At 25.4% G+C, this 6,000-nt stretch overlaps 1 long non-coding RNA gene across 1 annotated transcript; it reads left to right on the top strand.

Annotated features, from left to right (window-relative positions):
* The first annotated feature begins 1,561 nt into the window (after positions 1–1,561).
* Positions 1,562–2,734, top strand: LOC136084378 (uncharacterized). Its single transcript, XR_010640525.1, has 4 exons — positions 1,562–1,683; positions 2,214–2,306; positions 2,425–2,535; positions 2,669–2,734. It is a non-coding gene; the product is annotated as an uncharacterized LOC136084378 (long non-coding RNA).
* The last annotated feature ends 3,266 nt before the right edge of the window (positions 2,735–6,000 follow it).

The following is a 6,000-nucleotide window of genomic DNA, read 5'->3' as shown; positions in this document are numbered from 1 at the left end:
ATTATAAATAATTTTTTATTTTATTTAAAGCCTTACCGTAAATTAAAAACTTTAAAAAAGATCAATAATTATAAGTTATTTGTTTCGTAACAATTCTTTTCAATGCGTTTAAATTTTTTTTTTTCTCTAATGATTTTAAAATTTTAATTTATTTCAGTATGATTTTATTTTTTCAATTTGTATTTACAAATACAATCTAAATAAGTTCTCTTTGCGCATTTTCTAAACCAACATCAGTGTGGTAGTGCCTAAATGGAGTTCGTGAGCCTCTTAGGCAGAGAGGTAGGCTTGTGTAATTTCCATTGAGAGACGTGTCCTTAACCAATTTATAACTGCTTTATACCTCTCACCATTCTTTATAGGCAGCTTATGTTATGCATTTAAAGTCTGCGATGAAATAGTTTAAAATAATAAGGGAAGAGACTACATCTTTACTAGACTATCGTTAAATAAACTGAGTAACATGACACAGATTTTGAGTGCATAATTAGGTTCCGTAAAACCTTAAAAATTATATTTTAAAACTTTGATTGGACACTGTCCGACCCTAACAAGTTTCGATCCGACATTTTGTCTGGGGTATTATAAAAAATTGAATTGAGCCGTTTTTAATGCAATGTCAGGGAGAAATCAAATACTATCAAAAGCAAAGCTATTAGGTGATAAAAAAACCAAGTTGAAAAAGTGGTTTTATTTCTCCTAATCTAACTGGCACTGAAAGAATGGAAAATTATGAATTAAGAAAAAAACTTCAATTGAACAGTGAAAGACAACTCAATGCTACCTTAAGATATGTAATCCATGTATTATTGTCAAATTCATAGTTAAAGGCAATTAATAAACAAATTAAAGTAAATATGTCTTTCTTTTAATTTATTTTGTTATTTTTTAATGTACTTTGTCATCTTTTTAGTGTATTTTGTCATCATTCTAATTTTGTTTTGTCATCTTTTTATTTATTTAATTTTATTAATTGTATTATTTTTTAATATACTCAAATGCCTCATCCTTGATAATAAAGTTAGACAATTTAAACTTTTGTGGTTTCAAAAATTTCAAAATAGTTGCAATAATGAAAAAATGGTTTACAACTTTGTCAATAGTAAATTTAGAGGGATATTCTTTATACAATAGAATAGGCGAAGGTGTTAAATAAGAGGTGGAGTTGTAATATATGTTGAAAAGAAACCTGTCTTTTGTAGTTTAAAGGATAGGGTTTATTTTCGACAAAGATTGCACATGCCCCTGGTAGTACCGTGCTTATCCTGGTTCAATATTTGTCAAGGCTTGAGTTTTAGAGATGAAGGTCCTCACAACAACAACAAAAATTAAAAAATAATTAATAGATTTTATATATGCATATACATATATATATATATATATATATATATATATATATATATATATATATATATATATATATATATATATATATATATATATATATATATATATATATATATATATATATATGTACTTCAAAAAAAATGTATAAAGTAATCTAAAATAGCAGTATGAAATTTAACTATATTTGAATATATCTCTGTTTTTATAGGAACTTTAGCTGGTGGCACAGACCAAGGACATGTTGCTCTATGGAAGTACAACTCATTAAAAAATGATGATCAGGTATGGGTTTTACAACCTCCACCTGATGTTGTTGGGAGTGTTACTCATCTCGAAGTAAATATATTCCAACCTTTTATTTTAAATAATTTTTATAAATTTAGTTTTACAAGTATTGTATGAATGCTCAATTCTCTCATTCAACTTGCAAATCAGTGTTTACTTTGCTTTTTATTTTGTAGTTGTTATATATATACTGTTAATTTTAAAATGCTAAGTTTTAATGTTAAAATAAAATAAAAATTGCGTTTTTCAATGACTTTTATAAAAAAAACATGTATAAATATTTATGTACATGAGATTTGTATGAGAATCATTCAAAGCAGTAGAAAGTTGTTAAAATGGTTAAAGTGGTTGGCCATTTATCTAGAGGCAGATAGTTGTGAAAACTCAAAATCGTGCTTAAAATTTTGTATACAAAATACATATGCTAAATAACAATATTTCAAAAATTTTACAAAAACATTTAAAAATGACAGTTAAAAAATCAACAATTGTTTTTCTTTTTAAAATTGTGAAAATGTAAAAGTCTCTTAACTAACCCCAGTCCATTATACATTATTAACAAACTTACTTCTACTTTCTAGTGGGGTGCCAGTCTGGGGCTAATAACTGTCAACTGTGTATCTTCGGTTACAATACTAAACAAAGCTACCATGAGTTATAGTTTCAGTGGAAATGTAAGTGTTTTGTTACTTTTAAAACATAGATTTACAAGAACCATTAGTGAAAGTCTTTTTTAGTAATAGCAAAATCAAAATATTTGATTTTTTATTTATGTAGTTCTTCCATTTTTAGATAGCTGCTGTTCAATTATCACCTGCCCATCTGCTAATCAAGTTTTTTCCATCTTTGCATGTGGAAGATTTAAAAACAGATATGCACATAAAGGGTGTGCACTGTAATAAGGTATCCTTTGAAAAATTATATTCGTTACTGATAATCTTTTTATATTGCTAATTTAAATTTCATGTATCCTAATTTAAATTTTACTTTAAAAAATTTAAATGCAATCATTTTGTTTTTATGGAATTATTTTAAGAATCATGCTGCAATATGGAATGGCAAAAAATTTGCAATTTATGAGATACCTAAAAATAAATCTTTTATCAGATCTGCAGGTACTTTTTAAATATTGTCTTATTGGCATATGTTTTATCCTATTATTACATCCTCCCCGATACAAATTTTAATGCTTTAATAATGGTAATTTTCTTTCTCTTATGTAAATCTATTTTTTGATAGGAAGTTTTACTTGTGATACCCACAAAGTTGCAGTGTATGAACAGAATGTTTATTTGGTTGATTCACATTCAATATCAATTAGAACTTTTCAGGTAGTGAACATTTTCAGGTTGTGAACTTTTTTAGGTAGTAAAAATTTTCATATAGTGAACATTTTTAGGTAGCGAGCATTTTTAGGTAGTGAACATTTCAAGTAGTGATCATTTTTATTTAGTGAACATTTTCAGGTAATGAACATTTTCAGGTAGTGTTATACTCAAGCTGCTTTAAGTCCTTTCAAATTATTTCATTATACTTTCATGTTTCTTTAACTAGGGCACAGTAAAACAAGAACTTACATTTCTGGAAAAAGGTGACCCTTTTGATTTGGATATATGTGGATCTCATATGGTAGTTGCAACAAATAGAGGTGTACCTAAAATATATGATTTATCACGGAGGTAAGTTTTAATATGATAATTAACATTAGCATATTTATGCAGCATATTTTTATTTTAAAACAGTTTTTAGGGAGGCTCGCCAAGTAAGTGTCGTCAAGCACTTGGAAGATTGTATTTCAAAACTAATAAACTGAATAAAATCAATTGCAATGGTACAAAAGTTGCTGTATTATCTCAGAATGTGCGTAAACATATGATTTTAATTTTTTATATTTTGTCTCATAATGTGTGTAAATGTTTGAATTATATTTTTATCCTAGCATGAAATTTTTATCCTAGCATTTAATTTTCAGAATGTCTGCATTTTGTTCTAAACCTAAATTTACAAGTTTCATGTTTCACAAGTTATTTGGATCTGCATGTTTGTAAAAGATTAAAAAATACACTATTTAGTAGGAAATAAAAAATAATGTAAAAGATATATTTATTTGTTTGCAAAAAATTAAAAAATAGTGTTGTATCATAACTCAATGTTAAATATTTATAAAAGTTCTTTAAAAAAGACATAGTTTAATTCATATTTATCTAAACCAGGTTCAGACATTATTGATTTTTAAAATGTTTAAAAGTTATGAGTTTATTTTTTCTTTTTAATAATGTCACCATGTAATGAGTTTGTTTTTTGTCATTTAATTGATGTCGCCATGTTATAAGTCTGTTTCATTTTTTTCTTTAATTTATCTCACTAAACCATGATTTTTTTTCCTTTTGTAAAACTTCACTGTGTTATTGTTTGTTTTTTTTCTTTTAATTAACCTCACTATCAAAGTCAATCTCAATTTTTAATTTTCATGTCAGTGTTGGTTTAAGTTCTCAAAATTCTAAAAAAAAAACTAAAATAAATGTGTCGAGCATTTGATATGACAGAGACAGAAAGAAATAAAAGACCATTCAATAAAATTTGCTCAAAAGATGACGAAAGTTGGTCATTTAATATTATGCAACACTGTTGCAAAGTCAGGGAATTACTTAATAGATTTTAGTTGCTTTAAGTAGTGAAACCAAGTTTTGCTTTTTGCTAAATTTGTTGCTTTTGTTTTAAGTTGTTTGTTAATATTATTAAAATAAAATAAAATAAAAATTTGAATAAAATAAAGTAAAAATTTGAATAAAATAAAGTAAAAATTTGAGCAAATGATTAGAATCAGATCATGCTAATTTTAAAGATGCATAAAATAATACTAAACCCTTTGATTTGTTTGGGAAATAAGTTTTAGGAAAAAATTTAATAAATTTTTCTTGTTGAAAAAAAGTGTAACTGAAGTAAAGATTAATAATTGTTTTAATGAAATTGCTATTTAAGACTATTATCATAAGATTTAAATAATCAATAAGACTCTCAATACTTTTGTAATAAAGTATTGAGCGTCTTATTGAATAACGATAGTGCAAATATAAGTTTAGTTTATTGTTTAAAAGTTTAGTTGAGTCTCTAATTAATTAAACGTAAATGATTTTTTGATGATAAATCTTTTGAACTTGATGGTTGTTTTTGGATGGTGATGTTTTCGATGTTTTTTTTTTAAACAGCATGAAAATCTTTGTATGAATAATTTAAAGCTTTTCAAATAAAATAGAACTGGTTAAATTCCAAGTGATAGAATTAACATAATTATGTAAGAAAAAATATTACCAATTTTTGTTCTTAAATGGATATGACTCAAAGAACTATTTCCTAAAACTTATCTTTTCCAATGAATATTATTAATAAAGTGATTAAAGATGATTGTAGTTGTTTAAAATTTACAATCAACGATAGGTCAGATATATAAATACGATTTTGAAAACAAAATTGCCAAACCTCTGAATATTGAAAATTAAGATTCAATTACAAAATTTTGAATTAAGAAGTGTTCTGTTTTCTTAACAAAAAGATTTCATTTTTTTAAAAAAATGAAATCTTTTTTTCTAAAAAAAAAAATTCTAAAATAAAAGAAACTTTTTATCACTTTATTACTACAAGCAATTTATTTGTAAATAAAAATGAGTGTAATTTTTTTCTCACACAAAATATTTTGCATAGGTGTCTGGTGCCATGAGCTCAGCATACAAGCACACAAATTATTTTGCATAGATATCTGGTGCCATGAGATGAGCATACAAGCATATTAATTGAAAAGGTCCCTAAGACTCAAAAATTTGCAAAAATTCAAGATCCACAATAATAAAAATAAAAATCACTATGATGTTCAAGATCCAGCCCTTATCAGAAACATTTGTTTAAAACTTTTTTTTTGTATTTTTTTGAAATTTTTAGTCAAAATCATACTTTTTGTTTGGACTTTTTTTAAATTAGTTTATAAAGGTTTGCTTTTTTACTTGAGCAACTATATCACTGCCCCTGTTTTGTATGTGTGGGAAGTATAGAGTGATAAATTTCAATCTTTCAATTTTATGTCTGAGAAAGTAACTACGAATTACTTGATGATTTATTAGCTACAAAACAACAGCTAACAGATTCTATCAAATGTTTTTAGGGGCAGAAGGATTTTGTATATTAAGTAGAAAGTAATATTAGGCAAGTACACACATCTATTAATGGGTTTAGAGTGTTGACCATTAATATCTATGTATAAAATAAATTTTTTATTTCAAAATTATATTACTTATATTAAAAAGCAATTTCACCTAAACCATCTGAATAAAGTCTTTTTTTAACAAAGTTTTTAAATGTTTGAATAAATCAGTA

Source organism: Hydra vulgaris, chromosome 08 (assembly GCF_038396675.1).
Source record: "Hydra vulgaris chromosome 08, alternate assembly HydraT2T_AEP".
NCBI classification, from domain to species: Eukaryota; Metazoa; Cnidaria; class Hydrozoa; order Anthoathecata; family Hydridae; genus Hydra; species Hydra vulgaris.
Note: the sequence above shows the minus strand (reverse complement) of the source record. Positions and strands in the feature narration are given on the sequence as shown.